This window comes from Lissotriton helveticus, chromosome 5_1 (assembly GCF_964261635.1).
Source record: "Lissotriton helveticus chromosome 5_1, aLisHel1.1, whole genome shotgun sequence".
Classification (NCBI taxonomy): domain Eukaryota; kingdom Metazoa; phylum Chordata; class Amphibia; order Caudata; family Salamandridae; genus Lissotriton; species Lissotriton helveticus.
Window position 1 is genome coordinate 52,625,311 of NC_136065.1, and position 23,590 is coordinate 52,648,900.

Consider the following 23,590-nt stretch of genomic DNA (forward strand, 5'->3'; position numbering starts at 1 on the left):
TGGGAGTAGAGGGGCCTGACCCTCAGTGCACTGCATGTAAGAGCCTGGCTCAGAGCAGCACTGCTTCACTGGGGGTAGAGGGGCTCAGACCTCAGTGCACTGCATGTAAGAGCCTGGCTCAGGGCAGCACTGCTTCACTGGGAGTAGAGAGGTCTGACCCTCAGTGCACTGCATGTAAGAGCCTGGCGCAGAGCAGCACTGCTTCACTGGGAGTAGAGGGGCCTGACCCCTCAGTGCACTGCATGTAAGAGCCTGGCTCAGAGCAGCACTGCTTCACTGGAGTAGAGGGGCTCAGACCTCAGTGCACTGCATGTAAGAGCCTGGCTCAGAGCAGCACTGCTTCACTGGGAGTAGAGGGGCTCAGACTCTCAGTGCACTGCATGTAAGAGCCTGGCTCAGAGCAGCACTGCTTCACTGGGAGTAGAGGGGCTCAGACCTCAGTGCACTGCATGTAAGAGCCTGGCTCGGAGCAGCACTGCTTCACTGGGAGTAGAGGGGCCTGACCCTCGGTGCACTGCATGTAAGAGCCTGGCTCGGAGCAGCACTGCTTCACTGGGAGTAGAGGGGCCTGACCCTCAGTGCACTGCATGTAAGAGCCTGGCTCAGAGCAGCACTGCTTCACTGGGAGTAGAGGGGCCTGACCCTCAGTGCACTGCATGTAAGAGCCTGGCTCAGGGCAGCACTGCTTCACTGGGAGTAGAGGGGCCTGACCCTCAGTGCACTGCATGTAAGAGCCTGGCTCAGGGCATCACTGCTTCACTGGGAGTAGGTGGGCTCAGAGCTCAGTGCACTGCATGTAAGAGCCTCAGAGTAGCACTGCTTCACTGGGAGTAGAGGGTCTGACCCCTCAGTGCACTGCATGTCAGAGCCTGGCTCAGAGCAGCACTGCTTCACTGGGAGTAGAGGGGCCTGACCCTCAGTGCACTGCATGTAAGAGCCTGGCTCGGAGCAGCACTGCTTCACTGGGAGTAGAGGGGCCTGACCCTCAGTGCACTGCATGTAAGAGCCTGGCTCAGAGCAGCACTGCTTCACTGGGAGTAGAGGGGCTCAGACCTCAGTGCACTGCATGTAAGAGCCTGGATCAGAGCAGCACTGCTTCACTGGGAGTAGAGGGTCTCAGACCCTCGGTGCACTGCATGTAAGAGCCTGGCTCAGAGCAGCACTGCTTCACTGGGAGTAGAGGGGCCTGACCCTCAGTGCACTGCATGTAAGAGCCTGGCTCAGAGCAGCACTGCTTCACTGGGAGTAGAGGGTCTCAGACCCTCGGTGCACTGCATGTAAGAGCCTGGCTCAGAGCAGCACTGCTTCACTGGGAGTAGAGGGGGCCTGACCCTCAGTGCACTGCATGTAAGAGCCTGGCTCAGAGCAGCACTGCTTCACTGGGAGTAGAGGGGCTCAGACCTCAGTGCACTGCATGTAAGAGCCTGGCTCAGAGCAGCACTGCTTCACTGGGAGTAGAGGGGCTCAGACCTCAGTGCACTGCATGTAAGAGCCTGGCTCAGAGCAGCACTGCTTCACTGGGAGTAGAGGGGCTCAGACCTCAGTGCACTGCATGTAAGAGCCTGGCTCAGAGCAGCACTGCTTCACTGGGAGTAGAGGGGCTCAGACCTCAGTGCACTGCATGTAAGAGCCTGGCTCAGAGCAGCACTGCTTCACTGGGAGTAGAGGGGCTCAGACCTCAGTGCACTGCATGTAAGAGCCTGGCTCGGAGCAGCACTGCTTCACTGGGAGTAGAGGGGCTCAGACCCTCGGTGCACTGCATGTAAGAGCCTGGCTCAGAGCAGCACTGCTTCACTGGGAGTAGAGGGGCTCAGACCTCTGTGCACTGCATGTAAGAGCCTGGCTCAGGCAGCACTGCTTCACTGGGAGTAGAGGGGCTCAGACCTCTGTGCACTGCATGTAAGAGCCTGGCTCAGAGCAGCACTGCTTCACTGGGAGTAGAGGGGCTCAGACCTCAGTGCACTGCATGTAAGAGCCTGGCTCAGAGCAGCACTGCTTCACTGGGAGTAGAGGGGCTCAGACCTCTGTGCACTGCATGTAAGAGCCTGGCTCAGAGCAGCACTGCTTCACTGGGAGTAGAGGGGCCTGACCCTCAGTGCACTGCATGTAAGAGCCTGGCTCAGAGCAGCACTGCTTCACTGGATCAGTGCGGGTCTCTCTCTCACCGCGGGGGGGCTTCTCCTCACCTGGACAGTGTTCTCATCTTTGAGTTTCTGGGGCAGAAAGGGGTGAAATCACTAACGCACCAGTGTGTGTGTTGCCACGGGGCAAATTAACCATTTCAAACCTCGGGGGCATCTTGAAGCGGGGGCATTAGGACCAGAGAAAGGGGGGGTAGCAGTCTCCGACCCCAGTCATGCCCTGCACCCCCAAAACGTGGGGTTCCTCACCCACGTGCAAGAGAAGGCGCCCCCAGTTTAACCCCAAGGTGGGCTCCCGTTCTACCCTCCTCGAACCAAGGGATCCCCCAGTCCGTGAAGAGGGTCTCCTCGTCCTTTCCCACCAGGGCCTGCAGCCCCCTCCCCTCATCCCCCTCGCCTCCTCCCTCTGTGAACAGCTGAGCCGCGCCGGGCTGTGCGCGGCGGGCGGGGCTGTCTCTGCCCTTCAGCCGGAGCTCAGCCCTCCCCGCCCCCGGGGCCGCCTCCGCTCCCCTCCTCCACGGGCACAAAGCGCGACTCCTGCTCCGGAGCCGGCGGGGGCCAGTGCCAGGGAGAGCGAACACCGCAGAACTGCCCCTGGAGTGAGCAGACACCCCCAGAACTGCCCCTGGAGTGAGCAGACACCCCCAGAACTGCCCCAGGAGTGCGCGGACTCTGCAGAAGGGCCCTCTGAGCTGCCCCGGGCCCTGTGAGAGGCGCAAACACCAGGAGAACCTGCCCGGACCGGGGCAAGTGCCCGGGAGAGCGCCAGGAGCGCGCGGACACGCAGGAGTGTGCAGGACCCTCTGCCCCGGACCCCCAGAGCGCGCAAGGAGCGGCCGAACTGCCCCAGGCCCTTCGCTTTGCGCCAGGAGCCTGGACCTGTGTTGGGGCCCCTCTGAGTTCGGGGCCCCTCGGCCTGTGTCGGGGCCGGCACTGGTTGCATCCTGCAGGAGCCCCCGGGCCGCCCCAGGGGGCCTCTGCTTCAGCTCTTGACCAGTGGGGTGCGGGGACCAGGAGGGGGCGAGGATCTCGGGGCCCCAGGAGGGGGGCAAAGACTTCACCGCTCCGGAGGGTCGAGCGGGGGCGGAGAGCGGAGGATTCCTGGATTTCGGCTGCGCCTGGATTTGCACGTTTCGGGGTTCCGGGCGATGCGTGAGATCGCGGGGTGCCGCGTGAGATCACAGGGTGTTGCGTGACATCGCGGGTGCCTGGAGTAAAGCCCCGAGTTCTGTCTCCTGTGGATTCGGAGCGGGTTTTCACGTTGTGGAAGTTTGTGGCTCCTGGAAAACAACGTCTGGAAGAACTTTGCAGCCAGGTAAGACCCCCCCCCCCAGACGTGTTAAGGCATGCGCAGAAGGGGCTCTGGCCTAGGGCCCCAGCATTTCAGGGGGCCCCTGATAGAGCCACTTCTGTTCCGCAGAGTCTTTCCCTGATGACCGAAACGGATTGTTTTAAATACCCTCTTATTTTCATGCACTTGCCGTGGGTTCTGTGTCATTGTCAACGTCCATTTCTTTTATATCAAAACAGTGCCTCACAAATGCAAACTAGGAGGGGTGTAGATAAGATTATTTGTGGTAATATTAGTGAGCTGCTGCTGAGTTACAAGACTGAAAACATCACTGTCCCGAATATTAGATATAAACAGATTTAGAGTTTGGACAGGTGCGCGCGTGCAGTGCCAGGGACCCGCCAAAGAGGGCGCGACAGAGCCGAAACTTAATCATAAATTCAAAGCTGCTCCAAACAGGGCCCCAAAATATGTTTGGCCCAGGGCCCCCAAAACCGTGAAGATGTCCCCCCCCCCGCCCCCATCTCACCTACACCTCACCTATCCCCTGCACCCCACACCTATCCCCTGCACCCCACCCCACACTTCTATCTCTACCTCCCCTTCTTGATGTGACGCGTAATAAGAGCTCCCCTCTCGACTGCTGAGGACTCGGGTTCGAGTCCCGGCGTCGACTCCTCAGCCTGTGATCCTGGGCAGCTCCCCCGCTCTCCCTGAACCTCTCCCTGAGTGCGTCCTCGTGTCCTGTACCCGGGGCTCGTGTGAAGCGCCCCGAGGCCTCCGCCCTGGCTTGTTCGCGCTATAAAACTGCGGAAATAGAGAGAGGCCCGAGGTGAGCAGAGCCGGGAGGGCGGGGCCAGCAGTGCAGGTGAGGGAGGGCAAGGGGGGAGGAGGTGAGGGGGGAGAGGGGGGAAGGGGGAGAGAGGTGAGGGACAGGAAGAGCCCTGAGGGAGAGCAGAGGAGGGGCCCTGAGGGAGAGCCGAGGAGGGGCCCGAGGGAGAGCAGAGGAGGGGCCCCGAGGGAGAGCAGAGGAGGGGCCCCGAGAGAGAGCAGAGGAGGGGCCCCGAGGGAGAGCAGAGGAGGGGCCCCGAGGGAGAGCAGAGGAGGGGCCCCGAGGGAGAGCAGAGGAGGAGCCCAGGGAGAGCAGAGGAGGGGCCCCGAGGGAGAGCAGAGGAGGGGCCCCCAGTGAGAGCAGAGGAGGGGCCCCGAGGGAGAGCAGAGGAGGGGCCCAGGGAGAGCAGAGGAGGGGCCCCGAGGGAGAGCAGAGGAGGGGCCCCGAGGGAGAGCAGAGGAGGGGCCCCGAGGGAGAGCAGAGGAGGGGCCCCGAGGGAGAGCAGAGGAGGGGCCCGAGGGAGAGCAGAGGAGGGGCCCCGAGGGAGAGCAGAGGAGGGGCCCCGAGGGAGAGCAGAGGAGGGGCCCAGGGAGAGCAGAGGAGGGGCCCAGGGAGAGCAGAGGAGGGGCCCCGAGGGAGAGGAGGGCCCTGAGGGAGAGCAGAGGAGGGGCCCCGAGGGAGAGGAGGGCCCTGAGGGAGAGCAGAGGAGGGGCCGAGGGAGAGCAGAGGATGGGCCCCGAGGGAGAAGAGGGGCCCTGAGGGAGAGGAGGGGCCCCGAGGGAGAGCAGAGGAGGGGCCCTGAGGGAGAGCAGAGGAGGGGCCCTGAGGGAGAGCAGAGGAGGGGCCCAGGGAGAGCAGAGGAGGGGCCCCGAGGGAGCGCAGAGGAGGGGCCCCGAGGGAGAGCAGAGGAGGGGCCCAGAGGGAGAGCAGAGGAGGGGCCCAGGGAGAGCAGAGGAGGGGCCCCGAGGGAGAGCAGAGGAGGGGCCCTGAGGGAGACGTTCAGGCAGGTCTCCGGCGCAAGCGCTGAACCCCCTGAGTTGTATTAAAGTGCAGCCGTCAGTGGCCCAGGTGTCATGGCCGCTGCTTGAGGTGTGCAGAGGCCCCGCCCTGTGAGTTCTCTCGGGTGGCTCAGAGTTTACACTGTTTTATTCTTTACACATTTGGTGTCTTCGGTAACAGTTCCCACCCCAGCCTGTGAGGGGGGGGGGCTCTGACGCTGGGGTTTGTAGGGCTCTATATATGTGCACTTTTTAGCCACCCAGCCATGGGCCCGTCCTACAAATGCAAAAACAACAGGTGATGGACAGAATGCAGAACAATGTCATCCATTCACCCCAGTACAGAGACCTGGACCTAAATCCGTCGTTTCTTTGCTCACCATGGCATTCCAGTTTAGGTCCAGCCATATGCAAATCAGCTCTGACCCTGCGCCCAATGGGAACAGTCCAGCCCGAACTGCCAGGCCAGGACTTCCCTGAACCGGAAACAAGCATCCTGGGACCGGTTTCCAGGTATCACCCCTCAGCAGCCAGGATAGCTTCACTTTGAATGAACTTCATGCCATTGCAGTCAAGCGAGCCTGCCTGATGAAAGGTGAAACCCCGAAACCGTTCCTAGGATGCTTGTTTCCGGTTCAGGGAACACCTGGCTTGGCAGTTCGGGCGGGACTATTCCCATTGGGCGCAGGGGCAAGACTGATTTGCATATGACTGTGTCTGAACTGGGGTGGCAAAGAACGATGGTGGATTCAACCCGGATCTGTTCCTGGGGGTGTGTCTGAAATGTTTTGGTGATCCGTCCGACATATCCCTGTGTCCACCCCCAGGGGTACGCCGGACAGGCCATTGCGACATATCCCCAGTTACCTGCAGACCAGGGTTCGGGGAGGGGGGGGGGGTTCTCTCAGCAGGGCTGGCTGCTATGCCCCCGCTGGCACAGTCACTTGGTGCTGGTTGAACACTTCTGCCAGGGCTGAGACCAGTTTCCAGGGCCCGAGAGGGAACTTTTCACTGTAACGAAGATCTGCGTGCGGCCTGAAGCTGGTGCTTCCAGCCACCCCAGAGTGTGCAGGTATGTGAATATCACAATGACATCCAAGGGCCTTCTTGCAATGTATGGGGTGAGCCTAGGAAGTGCACATGTGTACGTCATTTCACACACCTCACGGGGGTGGGGCCGGCTCCCTCTGCCCCTCCCCCATCCTGGAGTGACCTCCCTTACCTGCCCCATGTCTGCTGCTCTGCTGTTCAAAGCCACATGGTTAGACTTCTTGGGGGACTGGGTGAGGGGAGGGGGTACCTATATCCTTCACCACACACGGACGTACTCAGAACAAGGCGTGCCTCCATGACGGCGAAACACATCTCCGCTGGTTACTCCCAGAAGCACTGGGGCAGATTAAAGCCCAGCAGGAAGGGTCGTCAGTCCTGGAAACAGCACTGTGGTGCCTCGGTCCCTAATTGGGGTCTTTGACCATTTGTACCCCCAGTGAGCTGCAACTAGTGCTCTCTTCCCCTCGCCTGCAGCGGACACTGCCCCGTCTTTAGGTCTCGCCTGTGACCGCTCACGCACTTGCGAGAGATATTGTATCCAAGCAGGGCTTGCAAGCCGCCCGTTGCTCAACATTTGTTGGCTTCACTGTCACTCTCATTTGCTGGCTTCTAATTGGCCGGCGAGTGCCGGCTTCTCTTCCTCTTCTTTCAGCTGGAGCATGGACCAAGTACTGATTGCTTCAGCTTGATTGTTGTGCATCTGCAGATCGTGCTGTGACTGAGGAACTACTTTTATTGTGTATTCTTTCCTGTTGTCCTTGTTGAACCTCTTGCTGTTTACAGCCTTGTTTTACTCGGCCACACACAGATGCCCTTTTCCCATTTGAAATGGATGTTTATTGCCATAAAAGGTGTTACCTGCTTCCAAATACACTTTTACCGCCAAGCGGGCCCCTGGCAAGTCCTAGGACTCTAGAGTGGGGCCACTTGCCGGTACCAGTACCACTGAGTGGGGCTACCTGACCATTACCCCACAGTGGCACCACCTACCCAATACCGGTACCCCAGAGCGGGGGCACCTGCCATTACCAGGACCCCAGAGTGGCACCACCTGCCAGTCCCAGGACCCCAGAGCGGTGCCACCTGGCTAATCAGAGTACCCCAGAGCAGTGCCCTGGCCAGCTCCCGGACCCCAGAGAGGGCCGCCTCGGCAGAGTGTGCTCCTTTATTAGGTCGAGCATCGAGACCCTCTTGTATACTTTAGTATACCTCTTGTGCTTACTTGAATGTGGACACGAGTCGGATGCGCGCTTTTTCAATGTCCGATTTGTTCTTGTGAGCGTGCTTTTGCTTTAGAAGAGGAATGCGAACCTCCGGCTTCAGCCGATCTGCTCCAGCCCTGCTCGGTTCTGACTCAAATTATATTTTATTTTCAGATGTCACGTTAAATAGAAATTCGTTACACCGGACAGACAAGCCAGACAGCCGCATGTCATGTGTAATGCATTGAGACAGACAGTTTCAGTCCGATAGGCGGAAAGCGATTTTATTTGGAAACTGTTGAAAGCCCACACGCATTAAGTCTAAACACAAGCCCTGTCCAAAAATAGTAAACGGTGTTGGCTAAAAGCCCCAAACTGGCTACAGGCGTGGCACGTGACACTGCGCCCTTTGGCATCTCCGTGGCGCTAGGTTCAACTTTTAATATCAGCTACAGCTTTCTACCAATTTTCTTAGTCCGATTTGAGAAACAATACTGCTAAGTGACGGGAAACACCCATTACATCGACGGTGTTTTCACGCACTGCCATGGCAACGCAACTTTCACATCACAGGAACCATTACATCGCATGGTTTTAGAACGCATGCTACTAATGCGCATTCACATTAACCTCGCTAGCCATGACAATGCGCGAGTGCCGAGATCGCTTGTATCAGACGCGGAGTGCCAACATGTATAAAACGCAGAGTGCCGAAATAAAAATTATTGATGCGGGCCACTGATGCATGGGGGTGCTGCCATGACATTGAAGATGGTACACAGGAGGTGACTACTGTGCCGGTGACGTCTTAGCAATAGCCACAGCGGAGGGGAGGTGACTGATTATCAATTAGTTGCATGCACCGATCACTTGTATTTAATACTACAAATTATTATGGAATTAGCAATTCGTTGTATGACTGATGTATAAAACGCATAGTGCCGAGATTTGAGATGTATGGAGATCGCGTGTATCAGACGCAGAGTGCCGAGATTTGTATCAGACGAGATGTAGATCTCAATAAAAGTTATTGATGCGTCCCACTTAGATGACTTTGCCGAGGTGACAGATAACATGGGAGATCACTTGTACGCAGACTAAGATGATATGCAGATTTCAACGGCATGCGGTGACGTCATACCAATAGCCACGTGGCTGCTGCCATGACATGGGAGATGGTACACGGGAGGCGACTGATGCGTGCACCGATCACTTGTATTTCATAAAAAATATTAGGCAATTAGTTGTATTTAATAAGAAAAAACCGTTAGTATTGTGCAATTAGCAATTACTTGTATTGAACTCGGAGTGCGAAGATAGACATTATGCGTGACATTAGATATGACCGGTGAGATGTAAGATGCGAGTGATACAGATGGTGAAGATGACAGATGCTGATACAGATGCTGATACAGATGCTGATACAGATGCCGATCACTTGCATTCATTACAAATTATTGCTGCGTGCAGTTGTATTGAATATGAAAAAAACATTATTAATATGCAATTAGCAATTAAATGTATTGAACATGGAAAAACATTACTTTTAAACTATACAAAAATATCCCTTTAGACCCACTGATGCAAGATGACATGGGGGTCACGAACACGGCAGATGGCAGGTGCCGATCACTTCTATCAATACAAATTATTATGCAATTAGCAGGGGTACATGGGTGACATAGTAGCAAAGGATGCATGATGCGTGCAGATGACAGATGCGCATTATGACTGATGCAAGATGCGTGTGCTGCAGTGACGTCATACCAATAGACACCGGGGTGCTGCAGGACATGGCAGATGGGAGATAGTATGCACGAACACGGAAGATGGCAGATGCGTGCAATCCATAAGTCTGGACTATAATAAACACTTTCGGGAAAACGATTTTCTAGCATGTAAATGTAAATGTCATGGTACTTATAGAGCGCACTGTCACCAGACGGTCAACTTGCGGTGTCGCCTATACGGCTTCCTGGCGCTGATACTCATACCGCTGTGGAACCCCTCCTGGCTTCCCCTGTGAAGTGTCCACTCCTGGGCTCCCCCAGGGTGAAGCCAGGCATCCCAGCGCTGTTGGGGCCGGTGTGGAGGCTAAGCAAGCTATTGCCCAGAGTTACAGCGTGGGGCCCGTGATTCGAGTAGGCACCGAGGCGAGAGTTAACCGGTCCGAGGAAATTGAGCCCGAGACCCCGCCGAGGCGGGAATCGAACCCTGGTCCCTGGCCAGAACTCTGCATCAGGGTCTGCTGCTCTAACCATTGAGCCACACTCCTCCACATGCAATGTGATGACCGGCGATGTATTTGCCTAAAGCGGCAGATACACTACAATAGCGTGGGAACAGCATGCGCACTGAATGCGCGCGATGTGATGCCTTTTGCGATGTAAAAACGGCGTGGTCATTGCTGGCGTTGTGGCGGTTAGCGATGTATCATCATACATCCCAACACATCTTTGTGGCAGCATTTTCACCGTCCTGGACTTTTCATTTACAAATCATTGTTTTCAGGCGTGTTTGTTTAATTGGACCGAAACAAAGCTGAAATCCCCATGGCTTCGCACCTGGCATGTTCACGTGCACGTAATCGAGGGAGTTGTAATATTGTTTTGCTATTGTTTTTCTATTTAATTATTATTTTTTGATATTTTTGACTTTGTTCACATTTATGAATGTATAACTGTTTTTTGTCTGTTTATATCAAAATGTTTGATTTTTGATCCCCTCACTCTAACAATCTACCGTCCTCACTCTACCGCCCTTGCTCTACCGCCCTCACTCTACCTCTCTACCGCCCTCACTCTACCTCTCTACCAACCTCACTCTACTAATCTACAGCCCTCACTCTACCACCCTCACTCTACCGCCCTCACTCTACCGCCCTCACTCTACCGCTCTACCGCCCTCACCCTACCACTCTACCGCCCTCACTCTACCACTCTACGGCCCTCACTCTACCACTCTACCGCCCTCACTCTACCACTCTACCGCCCTCACTCTACCACTCTACCGCCCTCACTCTACCACTCTACCGCCCTCACTCTACCACTCTACCGCCCTCACTCTACGGCCCTCACTCTACCACCCTTACTCTACCGCCCTCACTCTACCGCCCTCACTCTACCACTATACCGCCCTCACACCCTCACTCTACCACCCTCAATATACCACTCTACTGCCCTCATGCCCTCACTCTACCACTCTACTGCTCTCACTCCACTGCCCTCATGCCCTCACTCTACCACCCTCACTCTACCACTCTACCGCCCTCACTCTACCACTCTACCGCCCTCATGCCCTCACTCTACCGTCCTCACTCTACCACTCTACCGCCCTCACACCTACACTCTACCGCCCTCAATATACCACTCTACTGCCCTCAGGCCCTCACTCTACCGCCCTCACACTACCACTCTACCACCCTCACTCTACCGCCCTCACTCTACCACTCTACTGCCCTCACTCTACTACTCTACCTGCCTCACTCTACTTCCCTCATGCCCTCACTCTACCGCCCTCACGCTTTCACTCTACCGCCCTCACGCTTTCACTCTACCGCCCTCACTATACCACTCTACCGCCCTCACTCTACCACTCTACCACTCTAACGCCCTCACTCTACTGCCCTCACTCTACCACTCTACCGCCTCTACTGCCCTCAGGCCCTCACTCTACCGCCCTCACACTACCACTCCACCACCCTCACTCTACCGCCCTCACTCTACCACTCTACTGCCCTCACTCTACTACTCTACCGGCCTCACTCTACTTCCCTCATGCCCTCACTCTACCACCCTCACTCTACCACTCTACCACCCTCACGCTTTCACTCTACCGCCCTCACTCTACCACTCTACCACCCTCACGCTTTCACTCTACCGCCCTCACTATACCACTCTACCGCCCTCACTCTACCACTCTACCGCCCTCACTCTACCACTCTACCGCCCTCACTCTACCACTCTACCGCCCTCACGGCCTCACTCAACTGCACTCACTCTACCACTCTAACGCCCTCACTCTACTGCCCTCACTCTACCACTCTACCGCCCTCACTCTACCACTCTACCGCCCTCACTATACCACTCTACCGCCCTCACTCTACCACTCTACCGCCCTCACGGCCTCACTCAACTGCACTCACTCTACCACTCTAACGCCCTCACTCTACTGCCCTCACTCTACCACTCTACCGCCTCTACTGCCCTCACTCTACCACCCACACGCCCTGACTCTACTGCCTTCACTCTACCGTCCTCACGCACTCACTCTACCGCCCTCACTCTACTGCCCTCATGCCCTCACTCTACCGCCCTCACTCTACCGCCCTCACTCACTCTATCGCCCTCACTCACTCTATCGCCCTCACTCACTCTTATCTATCTATTGCCCTCCTTCACTCTATCTATCCATCACCCTCCCTCACTCTATCGCCCTCCGTCTATCAACCCTCCATCTATCTATCTATCGCCCTCCCTCTATCTATTGCCCTCACTCCATCGCCCTCCCTCCATCGCCCTCCCTCCCTCGCCCTCCCTCCCTCTATCAACCACACCCAACCACACACACATACAACCACACATACACACAACCACACACACACAACCACACACACACAACCACACACACAACCACACGCACACAACCACACGCACACGCACACGCACAACCACACGCTCAACCACACGCTCAACAACACACTTAACAACACACACAACCACAACCACACACCCAACCACACACCCAACCACACACCTCACCACACACCTCACCACACACCTCACCACACACCCAACCACACACCCAACCACACACACAACCACACACACAACCACACACACAACCACACACACACACATCTATCTATCGCCCTCACTCTATCTATCACCCTCACTCTATCTATCTCCCTCACTATCGCCCTCACTCTATCTATCGCCCTCACTCTATCTATCTATCGCCCTCACTCTATCTATCTATCGCCCTCACTCTGTCTATCTATCGCCCTCACTCTATCTATTTATCGCCCTCACTCTATCTATCTATCGGCCTCACTCTATCTATCTATCGCCCTCCCTCTAGCTATCTTTCGCCCTCCCTCTAGCTATCTTTCGCCCTCCCTCTAGCTATCTTTCGCCCTCCCTCTAGCTATCTTTCGCCCTCCCTCTAGCTATCTATCGCCCTCACTCTATCTATCTAGCGCACTCACTCTATCTATCGCACCACCACAGCATCACTCAGGGGCACCACAACATCACTATGCGCTACCACAGCATCACTGAACGCTACAGCATCACTCGTCGCCACCACAACATCACTCAGCGCCACCACAGTATCAATCTGTGCAACCATTCAACAATAACTGGTTCAAATATTTTGGGGGGGCGTGGCTACAGCGCCGACCGGGATGGCTGCGTGAGCGAGTTGCTCCGCGCCATGCCCCGTCTTTTCTCCTGCTGACCGTCGCCCCGAGCTGCCTGGCGGTTGGAATCGTGGTCCGGGGGGCTGGTGACCTGTTGAGGAGCGTTTGGCTCCGTCGGGACCCTGGCCGGTGGCCGCGGGCGGACCTGGTGCTCAGCTCGCTTGGCGAGCGGACAAAGCCACGATGGCGGCGCCGGCTGCCTGAGAGCTCCGGGAGCGGAGCGGTGTGGGGCACCGGTGCGGCTATAGGCTCCTGCGGAGCACTTGTGCGGCTGTGAGCAGAGCGGGGGCCCATCGGAGCGGACCCCGCGCCGTGGAGGAGACCGGCGGAGAATTGCCGGCGTGTGCGGCGTGTGTGGTGCCCCTCCCCCACCTGATCCTGGGATGGCAGAGGAGTGGAGCCTGCACTTGCGCTGTGCCGGCAGAGGCACTGCTGGCCTGGGAGGCCGCCCACCCGCTGGCTGACCCGTCATAAGGGCCAACGGGACGCAGAAGTGGACAGTGAGCTGGTGGGGCGCTGGGGGGGGCGGCCGCCCACGGCGCCTCGACATCCAGGGGCCCGGTGAATTGGAGGTGGCTGTCGGCCCGATCGGAGGCGGGGGTCCCGCCCGCTGGACGGCGAGGACGCGCCGGGCTGGTGGCGTGGTGCTGAGCCCCACGGCGCATAGTGTCTCACGGGGGCCGGTGTTGCCCGGGGCCTTGCCTGATTCACTGGCCGCCCCTTTCATGGACTCTGCCCCCCCTAGCCCTGGTGGGCCTTGCGGGTGTTTCCTGAGTAACTGTGGGGCACCGTGGAGCGCACTTCCGGACTGGATCTGGTCGGAGGATTGTGCGTGGGGTGCAGTTGACGCCGCGAGCCCCCGCTTGTCCTGAGGATTGGTGAGCCGCGCTCGTGGGGGTGCTCCGCTGGGCGTTTCTGGTGGGCCTCGCCTCTGTCCGGAGGGGCTGCTCGAGTGGCCGAATATCTGCATCCAAGATGGCCGCGCAGGGAAATGGCGACGCCGAGCCATCTGGACAGGGGAGCCGGAGGCCGGAGGACGCGACTGGCGGCTTCCCGACGGAGTCCTCGCCGCAAGAACAGAGGCTCAACCGCCGCCTTGACGCAATCTTAGCCGCGATAACCGCTACGAAGGAGGAGCTGCGCCAGGATATTGCGCAGGTGGCGTCCGGGCTCGGCCTGCTGAGGGCGGACCACGCCAAGCTCTCGGACCGGGTGAAGTCCAATGAACAACTGCTCCAGGAGCTGAAACCAGCGGTGGTCACGGTGGAGCATAAACTTGATGACGTTGTCCATCGACTGGCGACTTTGGAGCGTAGGGTGGAGGACGCGGAAGGTCGCAACCGCCGGAACAACATGAGGGTGGTGGGGCTTCCGGAGAAAATTGAGAAGGATGATGCAGTGGCCTATTTGGAAGACTGGTTCCGCACTGTGGTGGCGCCGGAGGGCCTGTCCCCCTTCTTCTCTCTGGAAAGAGCGCATAGGGTGCCCGCGAAGCCTCCCCTGGAGGGCCGACCGCCCCGGCCGGTGGTGGCCAGACTGCTGCACTATAAGGATCGGGATCTGCTGATCCAAAAGGCGAGAGATCGTGGGCCCTTCCAAGTGGACAACAGCAAGGTGACAATATTTCCGGACTATACGCAGGAGGTGCAGCGGAACAGAGCTTCTTTCCTGTCGGTGAAAAAGGAGCTGAGAGAGGAGGGGATTCAATACTCCTTGCTTTTTCCAGCCAAGCTGCGGATCATCGTTGACGGCAAGACTCAATTTTTCCAAACGCCCGATGCAGCTTGGTCCTGGCTGGAACTGTATCGAGCGGGGACGGATCGGGCGCACAGGCCAGCCAGAGATCGGGAACAACCGGTCAGGGTCAGGAAGTCGCAGCGCATCCGCTCCCGGAATCGACGTCAACGGGCCGAGCGAGAGGCGCAAATGCTGGCCGATAGACGGAGTGCGTTGGAGGCCACAGCGTGCATAACGGGATCGCAGCAAGAGGACGCCTCCAGGGGTTCGGCTTCGGAGAGTGAAGGTTTGAAGACTGGTGATGAGGACTCAGAGGTGGGGGGAGCGCAGGGGCCGGAGGTTACTCCACAGACATCCGATGGTATCTTTAATGGGTGAGGCTTGTGGCGGCTGGACTTTGGTATGGCCTGGACGCTCCTGACTTCTATTGGACTGCCAGGTATGGGGCTGCATTGGCAGCACGGGGCTATGGGCGCGGGGTGGTTGCTCTGTCGTCCTGGTTCGGGGCTCCATAGTCCCCATCAGACCCTTAAGGTCTTCTGTGGTGTCGACCACAGATTAGTGTGATGTGTGGGGTGTTTGAGGTTTGGAACGGGGCTGAAGCTGGGTTACTAGGCCCTGTCCTGGGGAGGGGGAGGGTGGGAGTTGCAGGGGATGTTTTGAGGGGGTTGTACAATTGCTGCGATGCGGGTCACATTTATTGGCGTGCGCCACTGTTGGGTTTGATGCTCTATGGGGACGTTACCTAATTTGAAATGTGTCACATGGAATGTCCGGGGTCTTCGTACTATGGTCAAGCGCCACAAGGTGCATGCCTACTTGGTGAGGCGGGGCGTTCAGATAGCGATGCTTCAGGAGACTCACTTGACACAGCAGGAATGCGGGGCATTGCAGAGGAGGTGGCGGGGTCAGGTGTTTGGCACGACTTACTCGGCATTTGCCAGGGGAGTGTTGATATGGGTCAGAGCAGGCACGCCATTCCAGGTCACGAGTCAGAAAATAGATCTGGAGGGTCGTTATGTAGTGGTGGAGGGACGGCTGTATGGTAGGGAAGTAGTGCTGTGTAACATCTATGCCCCCAACGCTGAGCAGGCCCACTTCTTTGAGAGCTTGTCGCGCTCACTGGCGTGCTACTTGGCAGGCCCTATCCTCCTGGCAGGGGATTTTAACTCCATTACGGATGTGCAGTTGGACAGGTCACATCCGCCTTTGGTGGACTCCCCAGTGCGCAGACTTGCGACCCATAGGCGGGACTGGCAGGAAAGATGGGGCTTGGTGGATGTATGGAGGGCGCAGCACCCCGACACTCGGGACTACTCCTATTTCTCGGCGCTGCATGATCTGCATGTTCGTTTGGATTCGGTGCTGTGTTGTGAGTCTCTGGCGAAGGTGGTGCGGCACACTGAGTACTTGTCTAGAACCATCTCGGACCATAACCCGCTGCTGATTTCGGTGCAATGGCAGTTGGCGAGATCGGCGGTCCCCACATGGCGACTCCGCCCGGAGACGTTGGAGGACCCAGCGTTCTGCGATACGGTCCGTCAAAGCGTTGACGACTATTTCGCGATCAATGCTGGGTCGACGGCGACCAGAGCGAATGAATGGGATGCGATGAAAGTGGTGGTGAGGGGGATATGCATGGGCCGGTTTCTGACTGTGAGGGGAACCGTGCTGTCTGACCTCGCGAAAGCGGAGGCGGTGCTGAGAGGGGTGGAACAGCAGCGTCCGGAGAAGCCGGAGCTGCAGGACAGCCTGTTGCGTGCTAAGGAAGCGGTGGCGACTGAGACAGAGAGACTGCGGTGCTATGACTATAAGTTGTATGCGGTGAAAGTGCATGAGGAACGTGATAAGGTGGGCACGCTCCTTGCGAAGCTGGCTGATCCGAACCCTAGGGGTTGTCCGGTGCTGAGTGTACGAAAGGGGGATGGGGTGGTGGTTTGCTCGCAGTCCGTGGTCCTGGAGCGCTTTCAATCCTACTACACGGGCCTTTATACCAGCCACCTCGAAGTGGAAGCCACGGACATTAGCGATTATTTAGATCAGATTCCTTTGCCGGTATTGGATGAGGAGGAGGCCCGGGGTATGGGGGGCCCTGTCACCCTGGCCGAAATTAGAGGGGCGATTAGCCATATGGCGCGGAATAAGACCCCTGGGGTGGATGGGCTGCCGATCGAGTTCTACGCCAAATTTATCGAAGTGCTGGCGCCCAGACTGCAGGCTGTATATGCGGAGGCGAAAGAACTGGGGCGACTGCCTGATTCTATGACGGAGGCGCTGGTTGTGCCCCTGCTGAAACCGGGCAGGGATGCTTTAGATGTCGCTTCTTTTCGTCCGTTGTCTATGTTGACTGTGGATTATAAGATTCTGAGCCGAATCCTGGCCACCCGGCTCCTGCCATTGATGACCTCTTTGGTACATAGCGATCAGGCGGGATTCATCCCCTCCAGGAGTACCTCGATGAATATCCGTCGGCTGATTGAGGTCATTGATAGTGCTGCCTTGTCGGATCCGGGCCCGGTGGTGCTGGCGGTTGATATTGAAAAGGCGTTTGATAGTTTGGAATGGGATTTTTTAGATGGTGTGCTGTTGAAGTTCGGGGTTGGGGAGGGGTTCCGAGGCTGGACAAGAGTGCTCTATTCATCGGCTAAGGCACGGGTGCGGCTAGGGACGCTGGTCTCCTCGGTTTACCCGGTATGTAGGGGCACGAGGCAGGGCTGCTCGCTATCCCCTCTGCTCTTTGCTCTGGCGATGGAACCCTTAGCGGCACAGGCAAGGCTGGGAGTTGTTTACGACGGGATTACGCAGGGACTTGACTCGCATTATATATTGTTGTACGCTGAAGGGCTCTGGAAGGCGCGGTGGATATGCTGGGCAGGTTTGGGAGGCTTTCAGGCCTCAGGGTGAACTGGACTAAGACGTGTGTGTTTCCGCTGCGGAAGGCCACGCTCTGCCCACAGCTCACGAGGCCGGTGGTGTGGGAACCATCTTGTTTTCTGTACTTAGGGGTGCGCATCTACCATGCCACGGCGGACCTCCTTGAGGGGAATGTGGGGCGCTGCATTAGGGCGTTGAGAGGCAGTATGGACTTCTGGGCCTCCCTCCCGCTGTCTGTACTGGGCCGAGTGGCGCTGTTGAAAATGGTAGCACTCCCGAGACTGCTCTACTATTTTAGAACGTTGCCGGTGTGGATCCCGCAGGGCATCTTTCGGGAGCTGAGGACGATGGTGACTGGTTTTCTCTGGGGCCACGGTCGCAGACGGGTGGCACTGACCACCCTGCTGAGACCCAAGTGTGAGGGAGGGATGGCCGTCCCCGACTACGAGTTATACTATTTGGCAGCGCAGCTCCAGGTCCTGACGCAGAACGTGGCCAGAGAATTCAGGGGGCCCGAGGTTGGCCGGGGGGTCGGCGTTCAGAGGCATGTCTTGTCGTCTATCGTGATGCAACAGAGACTGGCCAATAGGGAAGTCACGATGGAGGAGTGGACACTCAGATTGTGTTGGAACAGATATATGAAAAGGGCTGGGAAGCGCCGGCCGTACGCCCCGGAGATTCCGTTGGGAATGCTCACTGCCTTACCGCACGGGGGTGATTGGTCCCAATTGTTGGAGTGGGAGGACCTGGGCTTGCAGATGGTAGGTGACCTGTATGTGGATGGGACGCTGGCCCCGTTCCAGACCTTGCAGGAGCAGTTCGGCCTGCCGAATGGTTCCTTCTTGCTGCATGCGGCGGTGGTCGCGGCTCTGCGGAAGCACTGGGGGGGCGGATTGGCTGAACCGGAGGTGTCGGCGGTGTGCCAATATGTGGTGATGGCTGCGGGCACCGTCAAGGCGGTGACCTGCCTCCACAATAGGATGCTGAACGGGGGTCTGGCTCCGTTGGTCGAGTTGAAGTCGCGTTGGGAGGCCAGCATCGGTAGGCCAATTCCGGACTCTGTTTGGGGTCAGGTACTACACAGGGCCTGGAAAGAGACAAGGAATGCGAGATTCCAACAGGTGCATTATTTTGTGCTCCATAGGGCATATTTGACCCCGGAGAGGTTACGTCGACACTTCCAAGTGCTTGACGCCATGTGCCCGAGATGTTTGGAGCCCGAGGCAGATCTTGACCACATGCTGTGGGGTTGCCCGAGGTTAGGGGACTACTGGGCCGAGGTGGGGGACCTCTTGAATGCTGTCACGGATCGGGAGGTGGACTTTGACATGGCCGCGTGCCTGCTTCTTTGGTTCCCGCATACCAAAAAGACCAAGGTGACGAGTAAATTCATTGGGTTGGGTCTGATACTGGCGCAGCGAGAACTCACTTGGCATTGGAAGTCTAAAGAGGGGCTGTCTGCACGGAGGTGGAGGAACGAATTGGTGAAGTGGTCGGGCTGTGAGAGTGTGTCACGAATGCGCCAGGCGACTAGAACGGGTAATGAAAAGAGCTTGGATCTGGCACGGTCATGGGAGATGGTGGTGCAGGCATTGAGGGACCACTTAACTGAAGGCGACGAAACTGATCAGTTATGAACAGGGATTCCATGTGACCGCTTGTTTGTTACAACTTCCTGATAGTTGTCAACCTAGAGCAGGAGGGGATTGGAGATACCCGCGTTAGCAGCAGTTGGGGGGGGGGGCTTAGAGTAGGAGTTGTGGGAAGGGGTGGGTTGCCAGCGACTTCCCGGAACCGGATGGCCCAGGAACGTAGTCGTGTTGATTTTGTGATAAGACATTGAAGTGACCTGGGATTGGGTGGGGAGGAGATGGTTGGTTGTTTTGGGATTAAATTAGAAACGAAGGACTACACTTGACCCGTGTCCCGCATAGGGCATGCACCGAGGTACCTCCAGCGAACTGCTTCATTGACGCGCCGCCCAGCCTCCGGGATGTGGGCTAATCGGCTGTGTATTGCATTGCAATAGTGCTCTATGATGGGACCCGCTGGTGCATGGGTTGGTTTGTTGGTTGTGTTTCTTCCTGATTCTGCAATAAAAATATATTTAAAAAAAAAAAAAACTGGTTCAAATATTTTCTCTCAATGTTTCAAGTTTTATTACAAATGTCACAAAAAGATGTTAATATTTCACTTCTGTTCTTGGATTTTCGTCACAATAAAATACACTGAACATAATGTTCACAAAAGTTATTTACAAAAGTTTAAGCTATTGCCATTATAAATTACAATAACTTTTATTTAAGTATTAATTATTTAAAACAAATTAAAAGCCATTGTTATTTGTAATAGCAATACATCTAAGTCACGTAAATACAAAACATGTTGCATTACAAATGCTATAGGTGTCACGTTTGTTAAAGTTAAAAGTATTGGCATTGTAAATGACAAAGCTATTAATTGCGCTATTTTCAAAACCAACACATAAATAAAATGTGTCATTTACAATACCAATAGCTCAAACTTTCCTAATGCGAGACCTAATGCATTGCAAATGCTTGTTTATGGTGTCTTTACAAGGCACCCCCCACAGACACAGCCTGCAGCGAACCCCACTATGAATAGTCACTCTTTAGGGTGTGTGAGGTCACCTCAGGTGTAGGGTTAGGGACAGAGAGTATGGAAGAGTATTACGGTTGTCTCATGTCTGAAGTTTCCCCTCACTCCTGGGTCATGGCAGTCAGAGGAGGCGTCACTCTCTCTGTCGAGTGTTTTCAAACACTTCTACCCCCCCCCCACACCGTATCAACACAACACATGATAGTGCCATGACAAGGCCCTGCAGCCAAGGTCACTCTGAGGTGCCAGCACACCCGCCCGAGGAGCACACCCGCCCGCCCGAGGAGCACACCCGCCCGAGGAGTACACACACCCGCCCGAGGAGCACACCCGCCCGAGGAGCCCACACAACCGCCCGAGGAGCACACACACCCGCACGAGGAGCCCACACAACCGCCCGAGGAGCACACACACCTGCCCAAGGAGCACACACAACCGCCCGAGGAGCACACCCGCCCAAGGAGCACACACACCCGTCCGAGGAGCACACCCGCCCAAGGAGCACACACACCCGTCCGAGGAGCACACCCGCCCAAGGAGCACACACACCCGTCCGAGGAGCACACCCGCCCGAGGAGCACACCCGCCCGAGGAGTACACACACCCGCCCGAGGAGCACACCCGCCCGAGGAGCACACACACCCGCACGAGGAGCCCACACAACCGCCCGAGGAGCACACACACCCGCCCGAGGAGCACACCCGCCCAAGGAGCACACACACCCGTCCGAGGAGCACACCCGCCCGAGGAGCACACCCGCCGAAGGAGCACAACTGCCCGAGGAGCACACACCCGCCAGAGGAGCACACACACCCGCCCGAGGGCCTGCAGTGAAGTGCCGAGAGAGTCATTGTGCTATTGTATAGCCGCACTTGTCCATTGCATGACATAAACGGTGGTCGCCAGTGCTTGTTTGCAAGTGGCAACAGAACTATAGAAACATCCCACCTACACAAGACGCTCTGCTCCAACATGCTCAGCAATGTGCGTACCAAGGGGCCATGTTTGGGGTCGGACTTCAGTGCCCATGCCAAATGTAAATGACTGGGGCTGGGAGCAGATTGATGGAGTAATGGTACCACTTGTAAAACCATCCCGGAGGGATCGAAGGCATCGGAGGCATCTAAGGCATCAAAGGCATCGGAGGCATCGGAGGCGTCGGAGGCGTCGGAGGCGTCGGAGGCATCGAAGGCATCGAAGGCATCGGAGACATCGGAGGCATCGGAGGCATCGAAGGCATCGAAGGCATCGGAGGCGTCGGAGGGATCGAAGGCATCGGAGGCATCAGAGGCGTCGGAGGCATCGAAGGCATCGGAGACATCGGAGACATCGGAGGCATCGGAGGCGTCGGAGGCATCGGAGGCATCGTAGGCGTCGGAGGGATCGAAGGCATCGGAGGCATCAGAGGCGTCGGAGGCATCGGAGGCATCGGAGGCATCGGAGGCGTCGGAGGCGTCGGAGGCGTCGGAGGCGTCGGAGGCATCGAAGGCATCGGAGGCGTCGGAGGCATCGGCGACGTCGAAGGCATCGGAGGCGTCGAAGGCATCGGAGGTGTCGGAGGCGTCGGCGGCGTCAGAGGCATCGGAGGCGTCGGAGGCATCGGAGGCTTCGGAGGCGTCGGAGGCATCGAAGGCATCGGAGGCATCGGAGGTGTCGGAGGCGTCAACGGCATCGGAGGCGTCGGAGGCACCAGAGGCGTCGGAGGCGTCGGAGGCATCGAAGGCATCGAAGGCATCGGAGGCGTCGGAGGCGTCGGAGGCGTCGGAGGCGTCGGAGGCATCGGAGGCGTCGGAGGCATCGGAGGCACCAGAGGCGTCGGAGGCATCGAAGGCATCGGAGGCATCGGAGGTGTCGGAGGCGTCAACGGCATCGGAGGCGTCGGAGGCACCAGAGGCGTCGGAGGCGTCGGAGGCATCGAAGGCATCGAAGGCATCGGAGGCGTCGGAGGCGTCGGAGGCGTCGGAGGCGTCAGAGGCACCGGAGGCATCGGAAGCGTCGGACGCACCGGAGCCATCGAAGGCATCGGAGGCATCGGAGGTGTCTGAGGCATTGGAGGCGTCGGAGGCACCGGATGCATCGGAGGCACCGGAGGCATCGGAGGCATCGGAGGCATCGGAGGCATCGGAGACATCGGAGGCATCGGAGGCATCGGAGGCATCGGAGGCGTCGGAGGCATCGGAGGCATCGAAGGCATCGGAGACATCGAAGGCATCGGAGGCATCGGAGGCATCGAAGGCATCGGAGGCATCGGAGGCATCTAAGGCATTTAAGGCATCGGAGGCATCGGAGGCGTCGGAGGCATCGGAGGCATCGAAGGCATCGGAGACATCGAAGGCATCGGAGGCATCGGAGGCATCGAAGGCATCGGAGGCGTCGGAGGGATCGAAGGCATCGGAGGCATCAGAGGCGTCGGAGGCATCGAAGGCATCGGAGACATCGGAGGCATCGGAGGCGTCGGAGGCATCGGAGGCATCAGAGGCATCGGAGGCGTCGGAGGGATCGAAGGCATCGGAGGCATCAGAGGCGTCGGAGGCATCGGAGGCATCGGAGGCATCAGAGGCATCGGAGGCGTCGGAGGCATCAGAGGCGTCGGAGGCATCGGAGGCATCGGAGGCATCAGAGGCATCGGAGGCGTCGGAGGCATCGGAGGCGTCGGAGGCATCGAAGGCATCGGAGGCGTCGGAGGCATCGGCGACGTCGAAGGCATCGGAGGCGTCGAAGGCATCGGAGGTGTCGGAGGCGTCGGCGGCGTCAGAGGCATCGGAGGCGTCGGAGGCATCGGAGGCTTCGGAGGCGTCGGAGGCACCAGAGGCGTCGGAGGCATCGAAGGCATCGGAGGCATCGGAGGTGTCGGAGGCGTCAACGGCATCGGAGGCGTCGGAGGCACCAGAGGCGTCGGAGGCGTCGGAGGCATCGAAGGCATCGAAGGCATCGGAGGCGTCGGAGGCGTCGGAGGCGTCGGAGGCGTCGGAGGCGTCGGAGGCGTCGGAGGCGTCAGAGGCACCGGAGGCATCGGAAGCGTCGGACGCACCGGAGCCATCGAAGGCATCGGAGGCATCGGAGGTGTCTGAGGCATTGGAGGCGTCGGAGGCATCGGAGGCACCGGAGGCATCGGAGGCATCGGAGGCATCGGAGGCATCGGAGGCATCGGAGACATCGGAGGCATCGGAGGCATCGGAGGCATCGGAGGCATTGAAGGCATCGGAGGCATTGGTGGCATCGGCGGCGTCGGAGGCATCGGAGGCATCGAAGGCGTGCAAAGAAGTGACTTGTTGTGGGTGCAAAAAGCCATGCTCAAAGGCGAGCCTCCCGCGCACCGACCTTTGCTTTCACAGTGGAAACTCACCAAGATTAAGACAGTATACATACGAATCATCGTTCTTTCATACTATAGAAATGTTATCAGGGTTTAATATAGTCTTGT

General features: G+C 57.7%; 1 protein-coding gene across 1 annotated transcript in view; it reads left to right on the forward strand.

Moving 5' to 3' along the window:
- The first annotated feature begins 2,647 nt into the window (after positions 1-2,647).
- DDR1 (discoidin domain receptor tyrosine kinase 1) overlaps positions 2,648-23,590 on the forward strand; it is a 296,382-nt gene continuing 275,439 nt past the window's right edge. The window contains exon 1 of the mRNA XM_078641698.1: positions 2,648-3,456. The gene's annotated coding sequence lies outside the window, so the exon portion shown is untranslated. The remainder of the gene's footprint in view (positions 3,457-23,590) is intronic.